At 38.3% G+C, this 20,450-nt stretch overlaps 1 protein-coding gene across 1 annotated transcript in view; it reads right to left on the bottom strand.

The window, feature by feature from the left end:
- LOC136421967 (F-actin-monooxygenase MICAL2-like) overlaps window positions 1–20,450 on the bottom strand; it is a 72,589-nt gene that overhangs the window by 47,148 nt on the left and 4,991 nt on the right. The window lies entirely within an intron of this gene.

The following is a 20,450-nucleotide window of genomic DNA, read 5'->3' as shown; positions in this document are numbered from 1 at the left end:
ATTCAGCCGCTTCGTCGCTTCGATCGTCCGCCATGTTTCTTTTCCGATGAAGTCTCGCGAAACCACGCGTAGATTACATCTCGCGAAAGGCGAGACTTGCATCGCATTGGCCAATTTTCAGTGACGCAATGTGCCCGGGCGCTGTTATTGGTGGAATATAGTGGACGTCCCTTTACCCTTGCGCGGGAAAAAGTGAAGGTAAGCTTGGAACTTTTCCCGTTGTTTACAAAGGTGACAGAAAGTCCGATAAACTATAGGGGTATTTTGAAGGCATTTCGGATGTTTTTGTGGCTTCTTTGGTGGCAATAACTGTCGGTAAATCGGCGGAAAAACAGCTACAAAAACGCCGGCACCGTGCAACTGGCGATAACTGTAGTGGGGAGGGGGGCGCACATGCCGATAACATAGCGGAACAGGGGTCAAAATTTGTATGATTCCTTTGAATAAGAGGAAGTCTGTACTTTCAAAAGATCGATAAATGGATGTTTTTGTGCAGAGATGTTTACTTCATTCCCACTATATACATATTTACAGTTGACGCTAATAAGGTTTCATTGAAATAATAACTTTTTAAAACTTTTTTTTTCTTCTTTTTTTTCTTCTTTTTTCTTTCAGAGAGAAGAGTATCTCCTGGCCCCCAGGCGCTTGTAGTTTTTGAGATTAAAGTAGCTTAAAGATTAACTTGTTTTACTGTACTATCATAGCAGTAACTCTCACAGGTAACTTTTCTTGTTTCACTTGCAGGAAAGAAAGTGTATTCTCAGGTCAACATGTGCTAAGTATTCTTAAAGTAAACTTTTCTTGTAGCAGTAAAGTAAAGTAAAGTAAAGTAAAGAAAAGTATTTTGTCAGGTATTCTTACAGTGAACTTTCAATGTTGCAGTAGGTGCATGCTCAGGTCAACATGTTCTTAGTATTCCTAAAGTAAACTTTTCTTGTAGCAGTAAAGTAAAGTAAAGAAAAGTGTTTTGTGTATTCTCAGGTCAACATGTTCTTAGTATTCCTAAAGTAAACTTTTCTTGTTGCAGTAAAGAAAAGTGTTTGGTCAGGTCTACATGTTCTAAGTATTCTTGAATACCACAGTTCTTATTGCAGTTAGGTAAAGAAAAGTGTTTGGTCAGGTCAAAATGTTTTCTTACAGTGAACTTTAAATGCTGCAGTAAAGAAAGTGCATGCTCAGGTCAACATGTTCTAAGTATTCTTTCTTAAATTGATTTTTCTTGTAGTCTAGTTGTAGAAGTAAATATATGCTCAGGTCAACATGTCACAAGTTTAAGGTAAACTTGAGTAACAAATTAAAGAAGGTTAACCTGGCTGAATTTTTCCTTTCTTCACATTTTTAGTTGGTCTTCCACATCCAATCTCAACCCCTGCAATGTGCACATGCCTCCCTCCCTCCAGCCTTACTATACATACAAAAATGATGTTCTACCTAAGGAATATACTAGGCTGTATTCCACAAAATTTGCCCCTCAAAATGCAGGAAATAGCGTTTGAGAGCATCATTATTTCAAAATTTTCCGGGGGGGAATGCCCCCGGACCCCCCTAAGAAACTCACGCCTTCGGCGCTCGCCGCGGCGCCTCCGGCGCAGCGCGGCTTCGCCGCGATTTACATTTGCAATCACAACAACTTTGGACTCCCTCTTTTTTATTTCTAGCTAAAAGCCTGCCAGACTGCATCCATTAAGTATAACAGTGCATATAGATTTACTATGGAAAGGAAACTCCTACAGACGCTTCAAGTCTTAGAAAGGCTTCGGAAACAGTCCTATCCAATTAGCTACATACCGGCCCACACACAACAGTACAGAGACCCTCAGCAGGTCAAAACTTATCTTAACCATCTCCCTGCTGCCTAACTCTGAAGCCAATAGAGAATGGGGTGCCAAACAGCTACTTTGGTGTGCGAAAGGTTAAAAAACCATGTCAGACTCTGCTACCAATCAGCACTCAATAAAACCTTCAAAGTTTTCAGACCCCAGGCTCCCTCTGGCCATTTGTTTCCTATTAGCTATAGTGTTAGAGGCAACTAAATAAATGGGTCATCAATTTTGCCTGTGTTAGAGAACTGTTGAGTGGTCAAACTTGGTACAGTTAATCCCTTGCCCCTCCCAAAAGATTATGTCATTCTACTGTACCTGTTAGTTTCAATTAAAACTGATTTGCTTCCACTATGATCAAACAGCAATTCTAGATTTGACTAACAAACCGTTATAACTCTTACATTGTTCAAAAAGTACCATAAAAATAGTGAACCATGTAATAATCTAATGTCTCATCTAATGTTGTCTCATAGGAAACAAAGACTTGTAGAGTGGAATAACAAGAAAACTCAAAAACCTTCTGCCTGCTGTCTAACCTAATATTAGTAATAAGTATATAGATTCGGTGCCGACAGGCTACATTACCAGGGAAAAGATAACACTACTCACATTATGCTGATAATCTGAAATACAGTACATGTTAATAGCAACAGGACAAAACTTAAAGCTAGATGTTAACAATGTGTTAAGACTACTTGAGATCAGGCATCAAATGTCTTTAAAAGAAGTAAGCTTAGTCACATAGCAATTCTTCTTAGTTTTTGTTCCTAAGAATTGGCCAGGAAGTGATATCTGAATCCACAGACTTTAAGAAGGCTTGTGCACAAAGTACTTAATTCACCTGTAAGCTGTCTCTGTGCTGAAGGACATGTCTCATGTGGAAGTTCTCATCTAACAGGAAGTTAAAGAGACTTTGTGTACAAACTGCCAGGGGGGGGGGGTATTATAACTTATATGGTCTCATACAAAAGTCTTTATTGACACAACAAAAGTACAGCGACTTTCGTAACGTGAATTAGACTGTTCAATTGTATTTAATGCGAAAATATGAACCTTTTATGTCGTCATATCCAATAAACAAACAATTTCACGTTTTGCTTTCTATTTCAAGCATGTCAGTAATAAACAAGCTTTCATGTCAAAATATACTTTTAAACATACTTTAAGATACCTGGATGAAACTTAACAGTACTATTTTCATGACTGAAATACAAAAAGGGTAATATCAAGGGTTTTCAACACTTACATTTTATAAAGTTATGGTGATACTTTGAATGCATTTCCTTGGCTACTCCTTCCTCGTGACTCATAACTTGTACTTATAACTGGGTTTGTAAGAGAAGGAACCTATAGCGGAAGTCTCCATTGAAGTGGGTTATACTTTTCTGCAGGGACAAAAGACCCCCTCCTCCACATGTAACTCTACCCTGGAACATTATCCTAATGGGGCTGAAGGTTGTGTTTACTTCATACTGGGAACAATTGACTTCAGACTAGTTCAAACTGTTGGGCAGACAACACACTGGCTTGGAAAACCAGATAGCGCTTGTTTGTTGATTTATTTTCAAAATCACAGTTTATCAGAACAAGAATTATCAAAGGTTTAGAGATAGAATAACAAACGAAAACAATCATACACTTTTCAATGTTAGGGGCAAGTTTTAAAATGGTAGTTTATTCAAGAATATTGGTAGAAATAGAAAAGAATCTTAAAGTGAAAAGGGCAATTCAGTGGACCCTTCAGTCCTCATTTTCTGAAAAGATATGTATTGAATTAAAAAACTTTTTACGGGATGCTGACATCATGAATTCTTCTTCAATTTTCTTTGAATGCAAATTATTCAAGATTTCACAACCTCAATACTATGACAATACTCCTGTACTGGACATCAATTGTAACAGATTTAACATATGTATGACGCCAATGTAGTTACATGGCGCACCTACAACTTGGTCAACAATGTTACTAGGTTGATTTACGTTTATTTACTTTATTCAGCTGCCAGGAGTAACCATATTGACCATTTCCTGTGAACTCTGAAGAAAACACAGCCCAGAGTACAACTGAAAGCCTCCAGGTGGCAATGTTTACTTGTATTTCCTGCCACAGGTTTTAGTCTTTAGTGCAAAATCAATACATTAACTGCTATGGTGATGGTCTCCATCAAGGCCGAACCTAGCAGATAATTTGGTTACATAACAGCCATATTGGATCAAGCTGTGACTTACAACCTAACCCCGCTCAAGGTCAAGTTGAAGACTGGGTTGAACCAGAATATGGCGCTGCCAGTCAAGAAACTTCAAGATTAGGAACTGGATAAGGAGGCATTGGATAAGAAATCAAAACAGATGTTTCGCATGCGTTAAACAATTCATTCTCTTGTTTCATGTTTTTTTTCTATGACTGACTAGAGGTACACCTATATTGTATACTACTATGTACCAAGTACTAGAAAAGAGTACTGAAAATACAAACTGTATGTGACAACCAAGATCATCAACTGGGAGATAAAAAAATATGAGCAAAATAGAATTTAGGACAGCCAGCAAACCTTCCTGGATTTTATTGCCTTTCACCTTCATGATATGTTCTGTACATAGTTTCAATTACCATATATACTTTTGACATTGAGTCAATAAGGATACGTAATTCAATATTTGGAATTACTTCTAAGTTATGTCTGCAATTATATAGGCTGATCAATGTAATCTAGCAAAATAGGCATGAAAATTGATTTCCATTATAAATTCCTTGGTTTCTAGGTTTCTGAAGAACTAAGAGGATATTATAAAGGAAAGACACGGAGGAGTGACTAAAAGTATACTCAGGGACTGAACAGGAAGAACTGGGGCGGGGGGGTTAAGTTGTCTGCAATTGTCGGTTGAATTTCCCCTTCATGTCTATTATAATGTTATCAACACAAGTCTCTTGTTTTGGAAATTATATCATAGTGCATCATTCTTTATTTTCACCCCTTCCCCCTTTTTCTACTGGTCCATAATTTCATCACCATTACAAGGCTGCCTGTAATTTCAAGTCCTCCCACTGACAACTATGTAAAGTTTGCATGTATTCATTTTTTTGACCAAGAACCAACATTATACAACATCATAGACTTTTTTTAACCTTCTCCCTGCTGCCTAACTCTGTAACCAATAGGGAATTGGGTGCCAAATGGCTACCTCAGTGTGCCAAAGGTTAAGCAAAAGATATATCGCAACATAATCCTTATGCAAGATAAATGAAAAAAAAACGTTCAAGTTCCAAGCAATCAAATGTAGGAGAAACAGATTATAGAAGTGGAGAAGCCATATGCCCCTCCCCCTAACATGGGAGGGAATTTTCACATCCAAGTGTTGTTTACATATCTGTAATCCATAACACACACTGACAATGTTTGTTTCCCTCTAAGAATAGGTACATGTACACCTATACAAATGCATGTTCTATATTTGTCAGAAGTTGTCAGACCATCAATACATAAACATGACTGTTTTTGTAGAACGAGAAACTAGAAATGTGTTGTCCATATGTTCATTGTTTACATTTAAGTATATTTTTTCTAGTATTCCAGTGAAAACATTTGAATAGTTCTAAAGGTAACACTGCTTTTTTGATGTGTAAAGGTAATATCACATAGTCTAGGTTTTGGATATACACCGATATTTCATTCAAAGACTACCTACTAGTCTAACAACAACAAAACACACTTCAAATATTGTTTCATTTTTTGCAAGACAAAATATGTTACAGAATTAGAATGCTTTCCTGACAAAAACGTCCGTCACTGGCTTAAACATGTCGAACCGAAGTCGTGCTATTCTGGCGGTTTGACAGACAAGCGGGTGGAAAATCCTGTACTAGCCAAATATTTACCCAGCGTGGAATGCTGGTACAGGTTTATCAATTAGCTCCAAATGTGGGACTAGGTTCGGTCACGGAACATGACATCACAGCCAAGGAATCCACATACGTGTACGTGTAATTATTACAGGGTAGAGACAATTGTGAGGCTGAAAATTATACATTTGTACATGGAGTATTTCTCATATCATGATATGTATGTTAACTGTACAAAAATGCCCCTGTAGTTCCATAGAAAGCTGCTAGGGTGCCCAAACCTATACCACTTCTTCCTTACACCACAAGCTCTCTTACAAAAAAAAAGTCAAGACCATAGCATGTCCAGGACAAAAAATTAAAAAACTGGAAATTCTGCTGCAGTACCAAGGTTAAATATGAGGGGGCCCAAAATCAACCTTGACCAAGACCTACCCACATATCGAATATTATCGTAATGAAATATCTACCGATAGAGTTATTGACCAAACCTTTAGTTTTATTCAGAAAAACCAAAAGTGAAAAAATGAGGTAAAAATCAATAAAATCATAACATTGGTGAACTTTTTTCCTATAATTTTAATAATTCATCATGGCAACTTTACCCAAAGCAACAGTCACTCTGACTGGGGCAAACTTCATTATGCGAGAATTTGAGCCCCCTTGGCGCTGACACTGTCATCATTACAGGTTTGACGTATGTCAAAGCCTGTATTGCTTTAGTACGATTGTGATCACGTGGTCTATGGGCGCCGCCATGTTGTTACGTAGCAGTGCATCTAATTTTGTCACTGTGACGCAAGTCATTCCTCTTACTTATTCATCGCCTTTTTACTTATTCATGACATCTGTAGCTCAGATTCATCTTCTACTGAATGTTCTACAGGGTCGTCACTATTGCTTATTCATTACATCATCTGCTGAATATTTAACATTATCAATCATTGCCATCATTGAATATTCATTCATTTGCAGTTCAAGCTTTTTGTACTGTCTAGGCCAGCCAGTCTTCCCACTAGAAATACCACCGACTAAGCTGGTAACTTTTGTTTGTGGGTTAACACTACATGAAAATGCAGTTGAATTGATGCTGAATAGAGATTAACCAATACTAAACTGGTATCAATTAATAGGCAAGAAGATAAGTTTTTTTGCTATCTTGACGAAATCCACGTTGTTAGATAATTAACATAGATAATTGATATATTCATGTGTAGTTCTGTCTCTGATCGAAGGTAATTAACATATTAATAGAAACTGCTATAACACCTCACTGGTAAAGGAAAGGTGTTTCATCTTAAAGTCATATGTACTTATCATTATCATCTTTATGTGTATTATGTTAATATGGACCCATTTGCATAATTTATGCAGAAACTTCATATTTCCCTTATGCTAAATGCTACACATGTCATATAAGAGGTGAATGTCGTTGTAGGACAGGCGAATACAATTGAATGTTCAGTATGCTAATTATGGCCTCATTTGCATTATTAATGATTTATGGAAAATCTATGTTTTCCTTACAATAAACGTTACAGATGTCATATTGGAGGTGTAGGCAGCTTTAGGATACTAGTAGTCGAAAATAATGGAGGAGCATTATGCTAATGAGGGCTTCATTTGCATAATTTATGCAGAAAAGTTATACTTCCTTTCGGGTAAATGCTAGGGATGTGATATTAGTGATGTGGGTAGCTTTAGTAAAGGTGAATACAATGGAATGTATGTTATGCTAATGAGGACCTTATTTGCATTATCATTGAAGAAACTTCATATTTCCTGTACGATGAATACTACGGATGCCACATTGGATGTGTAGGTAGCTTTACTAAAACCATTATCTTTAGGTGTGTTATGCTGATGATGACTATATTTGCAAAATCAAATGCAAAAATGGTTAGGGGCTTCATATTCGACATATATGTAGCTTGAATAAACAACGATGCTGTTTCATACCTCTTTTATGAATGGAGATAGATATTCTTTATTATTAGGGTGGCAGAAGTTAGGGTGGCAGAAGATGATTACCGAGTAGTTTTGAGGCTTCCGGGAGTCAGATGTGACGTCATAATATTATACCAGTGCAAAGGTGTAAATGGTAGGGTAGGGTGGCAGCCGCAGACAAAACAGACGAACAGTGATGCGCACATGGTATATGCGATGTCGTTCCTATAATCAAATTAACATGGCATTACTAATTAGTAAATTATTGTGAATAAAAAATACGTTTAATCTCCGTGGAGGAGGGTACTCGCGACAGTTATGAAAATCGGCAGTATGTGTGCCTCTGACCATGGATACGCTGGTGCAATGGCATTATTATCCCTATATACTGTTCTTGGTTGGTATTTATTAGGCTAGTAATGTCTTCTCCATTGGCAAACCTGTCTGTATTTGCCGCTAGCGCAAATATCTACTCTAGTTTCTACTTGACCTTGAATGACCCTACCATTTATCCTGTCATGGGTGACTGCCATACCGACACATAATAACCTTGATAATGAGGTTTGGTGCATCAGGATGATGTATAATGTATTTCTATGGGAGCACACTTAGCATAACAATATCACAGTCAAGTACAAACAAATTTCTTTCGAACTTTCTGAAAAATGTTGGTTGTACAGCATTTTATATGGTGTGTGTTGAGGTGTATTTCTACCAGCTGCCATTACATCACCCTCTTTGGCACCTTATATGTAAACACTCTGCAAGGCCTCTGGGCTGTAGGCCAGAAACTACATGACATCACCACAACAGGGCACACACTAGATACCGTAAGTTCACTAATGATTGCCACACTTTAATTTCGGGGCAAGGAAAAATCTACAGTTCACTGTGTTTAAAGCTTCGCATTTAGAAACAACCATAGTAATGTTAACGCAATGCAAGACAAAACCGAAAAATGAGAACATAAAACTACTGCTAATATTTCATGATTTACAGTATCAGTAGGGGGTGGTGGGTTTGCATACCTTTTCGGGCAAGGTGTAATCAGCTGTTTAAATCTGTAATCAGGCTGCTCAAATTCAAGGTAAAGCATATATGGTGGGTGTTAGAATGCAACGTAATGTTTAAGAGACATTTCTGAATTTACCATCATGTGTTTCGAGCACTGATAATTTTTTTTGAAAATGCACCACCCACATGCAGACCCCTTTAGAGGTGTATACTGTAATTCTTGTTTCTTTCACTGTAACTTTATGTTCACCGTTTCACGGTTACCTCTGTACCATGAACTTATCATCAACATGAAAAAAACCTGTTGTTATCATTTATGATGCCTTCACACAGCCATTATGTAAATCACTTGCCGCCACCGTGAAGTTTAAGTTCGGTGAAAATGTCCATTTTCCTTACACCGTGAAATTATGCTACCGTGAAGATAAAGTGAATTACAGTACCTACATGTATAGTAGGGCTGCCACACATACAATCTGCCCAACAGTCTAGACTAAGATGTAAAGTTGGATCAGTTACAAACTAAATCCTTCTCATACATTTTGCAGCACTGGAAATGGCTTGTAGGTCTCAAAGGACAGGAGAAAAATTACTGTTCACTCAAAATATAGCAACTGGGAATAAAGCCAGGTAAAAATGATACAAGAGTAAACATAAGGAGAAGGGGACAGAATTAAAACAAAACAGTGTAATTAGGGAGAGTACTGTGTGATTAGGAAAGGTGATTAACCCTTAGAGTGCTAAGGGCGACCTTACATGTTAGGTTGACAAATCATCATATACATGTACATGTATCTAATGCGAGCACAAGATTAGTACATTATAGTAATACACACTTAGCTTGGGAAGTCATGGGTTCATACCAAAGAGAAAACTTTGACAATGGTATATAATGCTTATAGTTATAACTATATACTGAGCACTCAAATTCATGAGAAATACATGTTACCGGTATAGTTAACAGTGGACTAGCCCCTTGCTGCAGTGTTTACATAAGCACATGTGGCCCAAGGGCTATTGAAACAGAGATGGACACCTCTCTATACGTAGTATTAGTAGGATTGGTCAGTGGACCAATCGTAGGGAATTACTCTGGAGGAAGTGAACTTTGACCTCCGCTCATGCCACCTTCATTCCTGCGACATCTGACGTTTTGAACGGCTGGGCTTGCCTCCCAATAACCACCATCCCGCCCTTGCTGCAATTTCGTTTCTTTCAAGAACGCTTAGAATTGTTTAAATTTACCAATACTGTACGTAAATGTTACACCACAGTTTGTGTTGTAATCGCCAAGACCAGTCTTTGGCCGTTGATGTCTTTGTACAACCAATATGCCTTTACCACAGAGCAGATTCACAGATTAAGGACATCACGTGCCCCAAACCGTGTAGCTCTCCCCTTGTATTGCATATATGTGTACGTAAGTGTAATTCCCAAAAGACGTACTATGTAGGAAAGATCCTCACTAACTAATACCTGTACGTTCAAATCAATTCTTACATAATTACACCTGCTACAACATCATGATTCTTATGCAAAGTTGGACATTTGTTGTTGAATATCCTGTCCACCCATGTTACATACATGTACAGGTTGTGTTGACTGTCTCTGGCACTTCCGTGAGTTCAGGTAAAGAAACAGCTGACTATAGATAGGAAGTGATCCATGTCCACCTGACTATGGAGTAATGCCATGTTTTCACAACAAACATGCTTACAATACTGTAACTACAAAACAATCACAGAACTAAAGTTGCAAAATTACCGCCAAGGCAATATGGTACTGTCATCCAATATTTAAGCACATGTTTTACCTTAAAAACACACCAGGCAAAAATTATACTATATATAAACATTATCAATCCATAGGTTACGTGATAAAGACCTTAAATTGTAGTTAATAAATGTTAGCAATTTGCAACCTGAGAACTAAATAATCATAATCATTAATTGAATTAGATTAGATTGCTTCAGATTATTCCATTTGTAGTTTTGAGGGTTAGATTCATTTTGAATGCAAATTTAAAGAGTGGGGGATCATTCATAGTCTCTACCAGACTAACTAGGCCAGGGTTTCACTTGCACTTTGCAGGCTCCGTAAACGGGCGAAATGTGATCTTCACTGTGGACTGACTCTACTGGCTAATTATTCCTTTTTCTGCCGAATTCTACGATTCATACGCCCGTAAGAGGGCCTGGTGGAGGCTAGATCATTCACAAAAGTAGTAGACAAGACATCAAATTTGTGATCAAATTCAATAATTTGTCAATTTTATCCTGAAAATTTGAAGATAGAATAAACTGGTATTAGTCCTTATTTACGTACCATTTATCATAGAAAAGCACACAAGATGCCTTACCTAAGAAACCCATGGTTTCGTATAAACTGTATTTTCTCTCCTGGAAGAAACCCACTTTGCTCTTTGTGAGTGTAAAGTGTCTTCAGACCACAGTCAGGTCAAAGGTTAAGCAGAAGTAATCTATCTCCACATAAACAGCTGATACATTTGCTGATAAACACATGTTCCTCTGGAGTTCCCTTACTTGGAAAGTGCAAGGCTCAGAGCAGAAATTGGATCTTTAACATCCTTATAAAGTACTGTATAAACTTATCAATTAGAATGGTGTTACTTTACTTTGCCTTGTACTTTTCGAAGGACCCAGGTTCTTTCTGATTTTTATGTACAACTGTAGGAGATAGATTTCTCCAAACAATCCCCAAAAAATGCAACGAAAAAATGCTTTTTTCGAGAAGATTCTGAAAAAAAATATGTAAATATGAATCATATCTCTAAATACAATTTTACTGAAGAACTAAATCTATGCTACTCATATGAATTGTAGCAAAGGGTAAAAGTAGGTTAAAACCCTAGATAGAAAAAGAGAAGAAAATGTATGTTGCAGAAGTTTAGACATCCAAGTAATAAGATACGCGAAAAATAATGATCACTCAAGCAACGGTTTCAAAAATTGAGGAAGAAAATGTACATCTATCTATTCTACTTTTGCACAAAATTAGTTTTACAGTATCCAAGTCTACTACTGGAACAGTCCTACCTGACCGAAAATTCTACTCTACTCTACTCTACTCTACTAAATCTTCTCTGGCTTATCTCTAAATAAGGCTGGATTATCACACATATTTTTCTGGAAGATTTCACAGACACAACTGGCCTATCTCTAGTCATTACCCATTCACAGCTGTCAGAGTTAACTGCTTTATCCAGTCTCCCTAACCCTGAAAACACAAGCACCTGGAAAAACCATCCAAAAGAGACACTCATGAGACCACATTTAGTAAAGAGATGGGAATTCCCACACTTGTCCAAATAAACCTAGAATCCTGGTCTACCCCCTAAAGAGGTTGTCCCACTTGTGGTGGTATCATATCACTCTAGAAATAACAGTAAATGTCTAAGTTTACATAGATAGAATCATATTCTATGTAATAAAGTATTTTCATGATAGTCTATAGTCTTCCACAGCTTAAAATACTGAATATTTCTGTTTTCTTAAATGAGATTACTGTAAATGCATCTAAGTTTGCATGGTTTTAATTTCACGCTAAGGGGAAAATTGAGTGTTCGCGGTGGTTTAAGTTCGCGGCAGTAACATACTGCTACAGTATTGGACAAAAATGTTTGCGTCGGTTTTAAGTTCACGGCGAAACAGTCGCGCGAAAACCGCAAATATTTCTGCATCTACAGTAACACTACCGAGTCTGTATTCCTTTTTTAGCCTGCCAAATTGCAAGTTGTTGATACTAGACCGATGTTCGAGCCAGCTTTTCAAATCCCTTTCAGTCTTTAAAATTGATGTTCATCCTTTACAAAGACATTAAATACCGTCTTGACTTTTATAGATAATCTTCAATGGCAGACACTGAATGATTGTAGCCATTGATGGTGTCAATCCAGGCCTTACCGGATGCCTTTCCTTGTCATCCCAGTCTTAGGGGGCTCCAAAGGAAACAGTTCTTTGAAGATTTGTCTAGTCTGTGTCTCCAAAGCTACCCAGTGTCTGCTGGATAAGGAACCCTAAGATTAGATTGTGGGCCATGATCATTCAATTTGCCTGTTTTTGGAATTGCTAGTTTGAAAATCTTCTTGAAAATGATACCACTTATTTTTTTCTAATCAAACATCTCTAAAAGTTTTATCCAGCTATACAGTACATGTACATGTATGTATGCTGGGTCAGCGCAAGAGTCGCATCGTCTTTTTGGTTGTAAACGCAAAGCCAGTGGCACCGTGTATGAGGATGCTTATGGCGTCAAACCTCTACATGTAAAAAAAGCCCAACACTCTTATCGAGAAAAGTAGGGGTGATCCTGTGTGCTTGGCTAGTTACGTGAGCTATAGCGAAGCCACGTTGCACTACTAGCGAACAAAAAAGCGCTATGCTTTGTCCTCAGTCTGGGGCTGGGCCCTTTACGTTTACGTATGATCATGACCTTTAGTACTATAAACATTCAATTCACTGCATATCAAAATTAATCTCCAAGCAGATGTTGAAAGGGAAGATTATACTGTTTCAAACCTGTGTCAAAGCCTTCACAATTACTGACCTACATTCAGGTACAGTCCTGAGCTGAGGAAATTTCCCAGACAAGTGCAATTCTGGGAGGGAGTAGTGTACACAGGAGATAATGTGCCACCTGTGTTTTGGTTAACCACAGAGAAGCCATTATTAGACAGTGATCTGGACACTATGGGAGTCACAATAACAAGCCTGCAAAAACACAACAGGATGGGAGAAAGGAAACAGATGGCACTGGGATGTCTTGCCAAAAGATTTGGATTCTGAGGGATGGACAGGAAAATCTTCTTTACTTCTTTTATAAAATTTCTGACAGACCCCCCACCCCAACTTTTCAAATGAGAGAGCCCTTGTCGAAAGATTGTACTGCAATGACAAAATATGTTTTTAGAAGGATCTTCAGTTTCTAACAATGAAATAAACATAAAACAGATAAGATAGATATTCTTTTAGCCTGTTATCTATCCCTATTTTACATGTTGTAGCTGCCATGTTTTTGTAGCCCTTTCCCCAAAAAAATGGCAGCTACAATAATATGGACGGATACCAAACTACTATTGTTTTACTGTACTTCTAAGTACGACCATAAGCATGTACCGGTAGTATATACAGCGAAATACAAAGGAAAATCACACAAACCTTAGTATAGATGGTAGAATTACATCAGGATCGCAGTTACGAAAAGAAAAACATGTCTGCCCCTCGTTCAGGTTCACACCAACCTCTGCCAGGAAGTTCAAGTCTAAACATCACAAACGACGGCAACTATTGGTCGGACATCGCACGTCAGTTACTCAGACTCTACTCCGCACTTTCAAACTGGAAACAGATGGGATTTTCTTATCGCATGACAACTGCCATCAATCAAAACCTGTTCAGAACAGGATGCAGGCCTCTCAATAAATGTGACAATTCCTTGGTATGTTGTGTCAGTTAGAAAATATTCAGGGGGAGGGGTACAGCTTGGTTTAGGAACTTCAAGACACTGGTTTTGGCATCAGTAGTACTGATAGCTGGAAAAGGTCTAGACAAATATGTAAACTTCAACGTCTCGTAGACTCTGCAAAAACGGTTGGTGAACAATCGTACAGTTACTGGTCGCTACAAATCAGAAGGTGACAATCTGTAGGAATGTGGCCGTTAGGAAATATTTACTTCCAACCATTTCAAGTTTGTCAGTCACTTCCTTCGGTTATAACGGTCAACCTGAGGCTAGACTTCAAAGACACACCCATCTCTAAAGTGGGCTAGGCCCAAAAATTGTTCACAAACAGCGGAGGATATGTAGTAAATGGAATATACCACTTTGCTTAAAGGTACATTTTGTATATGGGTCTATGACAATGTAAAACATGAAATACCCCAGTTAAATCTTAAAAATCAGAAGACAATAGTTCTTCAATCTAAGATTCTTGACACTCCGATAAAAAAGAAGAAGACAAACCCAAGTGACTCAGATCCGTAGGATCCTTCCAGTGAGAGTTTGCCATACCTTGCTCAGGAATTCGACTGATTCACCCAAACTGTCCGTTTACAAAACCTTGCACCAGAAGTTCAAGTTCAGAAGTTCAAGTTCAAAAATAACAAATACAACATGAAGACATGAACTAAACTGGACCTTGGCAAATTCAACTTAGGTGATTTCATTCTGAGAAAGCAAATCAACTTGACAATGATAATTGGGACTTTTCAACTCGAGTCTGAACAATTGCTCATTATTGTCTTTACAGGAAAAAATAGCAAGGTTAGAATACAACCAAAATTTGACTGTAACTCTGCCATACTTACATTGCTATACTTTGAATTTAATATCATTATTTAGTGGACTATGTAAGTAATACATACAAGTTCCAACAGAAAGAATATCCAACGATGAATAACCCAGAAGTAAAGTTGGATACTTGGCGCGAAGAGAAGGGAAATCATTTCAACACATCGTAAAGGGGGAACTTCTAAAGCTGTGACGGAAAAAACAGGTTGCATAGGAGCAAATAAAACTTTATTGTGCTAGCGTGAAGTCAAGGCCAATTCAAGGACACCGGTCTGGCCACTTGTAGACTTGTTTGCTTTTACATAGTGTGTTATTTTCTTGAGGAAAAGACAAACAGTTAGTTACACATTAACCCCAACTTCTTCAGTGATGTACAATACTCACTTACTTTACTGATATCAAGCAGCTGTGGCATTTTAAAAGATGTCAAAAGAAAAACTCAGCTTGAGACTGTTCCATTTAAAATCTAGGAGGGAGGGTCTACAAAGAAATCCTTACTTAGACTCTCTCCCTCTTTGTGTTTTGATATTTAGCAGATGCTGTCTTGTATTAATTTAAAACACCGAAATTAACTGAGCCACCACTTGTTTTATTTTGTGATCATAAAACCCGTCTTCATTTCAAATGGAATAGCCCGAGACGTTTCTGGGGTAACTGAACGGCTGCTATTTGCATTCTCTACGTAAATGTGGGTCAATACAGCATTCAAACATGACTGCTATGTAATACATGTGTACCATGTTTTCAAGAAAAAAATCTCTAAAATTCTCTCGGAGTATTATCAAGAACACAACAAACTGAAGGCTCCAAAGCAGTCTTTTAAACAAATAGAGCTAAATGTTTTCAATGTCTAAAAGCGTTTAGTAACTGGAGCAAATAAGAAGATGTTTGTTTGGTGAAAGCAAATATTCTGGGTTGCAACTGTAATTCAAATATGTATGGGGTCATGCCCTCTATTCATGGACGCTTGTTCAAAGCTGAGCTCCTGGTGTACAATATTTCCGCCAGGTTATCAATATCATGTATGCATAACTAGCTACATGTATAAGGCCATATTTGAACAGGTCATCGTATATGTATGTAGGGCTGCTTGCTCGACTAAAGCTTGATTTACACACAAGTTTTCGGAGTCAACTCGGGACTGTGTGTGTGGAACTTTGAGATGCTCAAGTGGAGTTTTCCCACTAGAAAATACTATTGAGTGGCCTAGGGCTCTCCTTGCACAGTCCTGAGGTAACGCCAAGTCCAAGTCGACCCAAAAAAAGCGTGTGTAATTTCTACCCAAACATCTGCTTGGAGATGAATTTCTGCAAGTCCTGGGTCTGTACAAAAATAAGATTCTGGCAAGTTGGTTCTTACAAATTTGTTGGGGTTGCAAAAAAAAAGCAAATATCATTTCTGAACATAACTTCATCATTATGCAAGGGATGTCCAGTGTTAGACTCATTGGGCAAAAATGCCACAACTGCCCGCATTCTTGACAAACATCCAAATCCGCTATGAAGCTAGGCTAAAAAAGCATTTGTCTGATGGCAAACGTCCAGCAATATTTGGTTCACTAGTAGAACTGTTCCAATTTCATATACAGTACAATTTCATATACAGTACAAATTGAATGTGCAGTGGACTACCCTGCCCGGCACAGTTTTGACGGCTCCCATCGTCGAGTCGTTCTGTGCCAGGCTGGAGGCCTGCCCCCCTTCGCTCGGGACCTCAACTCCCCCCCTGCTTTGCCCCTGAAGGGGCTATTTGGGGGTACTAGCAATGTAGCTGTAGATGTACAATTTCATGTAAACATCATGTCATCTTTTTAAACTTTTCTGTCCTAGATGCCATACAAGTACTTTCTCAGTAGCCTATAGTGTGTCCCATTGATGCTTCTGTTGCTAGTTCCCTGCAAATTTGCCAGGATGATTTAAACTTCTAAGTAAAAGGACACTTAGTGAAGACAACAGAGACCTACCCTTATGTAAACCAACTGTCAAACCCCCATATGTCCAGTACCAATACTAGTAGTGACCAGGGCCATTTTCCGGACCTGACCCATTTATGTCTACCTAAACATATAAACATGCCTGCATATATAGTATACATTCAAACCCTTGCTTTGGATAAAGACACAAAACACTCTCAATAACATACTTTATCTCCTTTACAATAATACATATAAAACCAACAGCAGACACCAAATTGCCCGAATACCCTGGAAAATTGCTGTTACCATGTCAACCAGTGGTTTAAACCATCCATGATTCCTATCCCTAAGGAAGATTGACAGCTAGAGGTCACTGGGAGGTGACCTCCCCATTCCCAGGTCATTACTCTCCTGGAAATTATGGGATAGACTGTTCAAACCACCAGGGGGTCTTCAGTCCATGGCAGACAGACAAAAGGAGACTATTTTTAGTAATTTAGGTGAGAAATGTCTAGAGGACAATGAACAAAAATGAAAGAAAGTAGGGAAGTACAAGTTCAAGGTTATTCTAACCTGACAGATACATTCTATACAAGGGCTTTGATCATTGGCATGTTCTCTGGAAGGTTTCTGAAAGTTTGTCTATTCAATTTGAATGGACATCAGGTTTAGACTTAAAGCAAATCATTTTTTTACCATTTCATGAAATACTAGAAATTTCAGTAGCAAATAACAAGCCTTTTCATACATCATAAATGAAGAAGATACTGTTTGCAGCAACGTTTACTACAACCATACAATTTTTGCCATGATGTGCCTAAAAATTAAAGATGCCTAACCCTTTTCTTATTTCTTTTCCCTTATCTCCAAGCAGATGTTGGGGTGAAAGGTTAATTCTGACTGCCCAGCTTTGCTGTGGGTATCCCACCCCAGCTGATAGTCAGAGAATCCAAGCAGTCAGAAAAATGTTTCAACTTTCCTTCCCTACATCTGCTTGGAGGATATCCTTCCCCTACTCCCATCCCCCTTCCCTCCAACGTATCTATAAACCAACTAACCATATCTGGCAACCAGTCAACATCTCCAGGGCATGGTTTATTTAACATTGCCTGATAACACTACAACACACTCTCCTCACCAACATATCACATGTGTAGAATAATTTGTTCCAGCATTTAGGCCTGGAATTTTACAATGACCAGGGCTCTACCTGGATGAAAAATCTAGGGATTATAACAAGACTGACAGTTATGCCCCCCTCCCACCCTTTCCATGTCACGACACAGTTCTCATAGTATGGACTTGGTTAAACGTTCTGATCGCAATCATTAAAGTTCATACTGTAACAGTAGGTGCTCTCAAAAACACATGTTGAAACAACTGTACAAATGCCTTTTACTTAAGTATTTATGTATAAACTTTCACACAAAGACTTGCAGCTATAAACGTTGTGATTTGTTTCACTTAGGTCTGGCAAGAGGCTTTAGCAGAAGGTATAATAACCATGGGAAACTGTGCTTCTGCTGTGGAATGTAGAGGGTCGACTTTAAATGTCAAAGGTTCATACTTAATAAGTAGTGCGCATTTTGTTTGAGATTCTTCATGTCTTGTTGCATAGAAAGATTCAGCATCAGTGACCAAGTTGGCGTCCATCCAGATTGCATTTGTCATACATGAAAAACTGTATCAATATGGACAGACAGGATAAATTAGAATGTGTACTCAGACAGAGGATTATGTACATATGCATTGGCGGTAAGTACAGACAGGGCTTGAAATGCTTTATTTCATATTCTGGAATTTACCAGTTTGTATTTCATAATACAGAGCCTATTTATGTTTCGCCAACGAAACATAATTATGTTTCGCCAACGAAACATATTGTTTTTGTAAGGTTTCTTCTTCTCCTTCTTCTTCTTCTTCTTCTCCTTCTTCTCCTGTCAAATCTTCAAATCGCTTCTTCTCGGTCGTCCGTCGATCAAATTAGCTGAAATTTGGTATGCAGGTAGAGTACGTGTATACCCCTAGACCCTTTTTAAATTTTTTTGATATAAGTTTTTAAAATGATTTTATGGAGGTTTTTTGGTCATTTTCAGACAAAAGTCGCACATGATGGCCTCCAGTGCCGTGGTGTTGAAACCTGAGGACCTGAAATTTGGTTCAGTTGTGCATTGGATATTTACCCAAAGGACCCATTATTTTTTTTGGCATACACTACTTCAAAATGATTTATTTTGCAATTTTTTGATGCAATTTTTGGTTATTTTCTGTCGGGGCCAGCAAGAACTAGGTCATACTGTAACATAAGCCCTCCTACACTTACCATGTCTGGGACTTAAAACCAAGCAGATGTCAGGGGGTACCTCTACTAATGGTATTACAGAAAGTTATATGTACCTTATGTTACATGGTACGGATGTTATATTTGAGATGTAGGTACCTATAGGAAAGGTGACTACACCTGACAATTACTTATGCTAATGAGGACCTAATTCGCATAATGTATGCATAAAGTTGTATGTCCCTTACCGTAAATGCTGCGGATGTCATCTTTGAGATGTAGGTACCTTTAGGAAAGGCGAACACACCAGACCATAAATTATGCTAATGAGGACCTCATTTGCATAATCAATGCATGAAGTTGTATGTCCCTTACCGTAAAAGCTGCGGATGTCATCTTTGAGATGTAGGTACCTTTAGGAAAGGCGAACACACCTGGCCATAAATTATGCTAATGAGGACCTCATTTGCATGATTTATGCGTAAACTTGTAATTCCCTTACCGGAAAAGCTGCAGATGTCAGATTTGACATGTACGTACCGTTAGCAAAGGCGATCACACCTGGCCATGAATTATGCTAATGAGGACCTCATTTGCATAATTCATGCATAAACTTGTATTTCCCTTACCGTGACAGCTGCGGGTGTCATCTTTAAGATGTAGGTACCATTAGGAAAGGTGAATGCACCTGGCCAAAAATTATGCAGAAACTTGGATTTGCCCAGGAGTTATTTTGGGACAGCCCACTTCTTGCATGAGGAGTATGGGCGAAACATCCTGAATTTGCTCTTAAAGCAAATGACGGCCAGTCTAGTTTCTTTTAGCTTGCCAAGTTGCGAGAACAAGGACTACGAACTTCTTACAAATTGAAGTTTCTAACCTTGAAAGAATAGAACAGTTTGTTATACTATAATGAATCAATCTGGAATCGTGAGCAATTCGGTTCATTTCGGTTCATCATTAGAACGTTTCATTTTACTGAATATAACATGACAGATTTTCTTGCAGCCTCCTTTGTGTGTTATTTTACAGGTTATCCCTACATTATTACAATTGATAGATCAGTATGTGTGGGTACTGTAGCAGACTGTTTGTTTGTAGATCTTGTCCTTCTACCCTTGACTCCTTCAGACTGAGACTAGAGTGAGAGGTGGGAATGGAATGCAGTTGGCACAGCAAATCAGGGCAAAGCTAATGCATTACACAGCTTCTGTAAACCTAGAGTTGGAACAAGTGTGTTCCAGTTGGCTGTGTTTCGTAAGTTCTGGTATGAGCACTAAATATATATATAGCCTGCAGAATAGCGTAGATAGGCAGTCC

The sequence above is a fragment of the Branchiostoma lanceolatum genome, chromosome 16, assembly GCF_035083965.1.
Source record: "Branchiostoma lanceolatum isolate klBraLanc5 chromosome 16, klBraLanc5.hap2, whole genome shotgun sequence".
NCBI lineage: Eukaryota > Metazoa > Chordata > Leptocardii > Amphioxiformes > Branchiostomatidae > Branchiostoma > Branchiostoma lanceolatum.
Note: the sequence above shows the minus strand (reverse complement) of the source record. Positions and strands in the feature narration are given on the sequence as shown.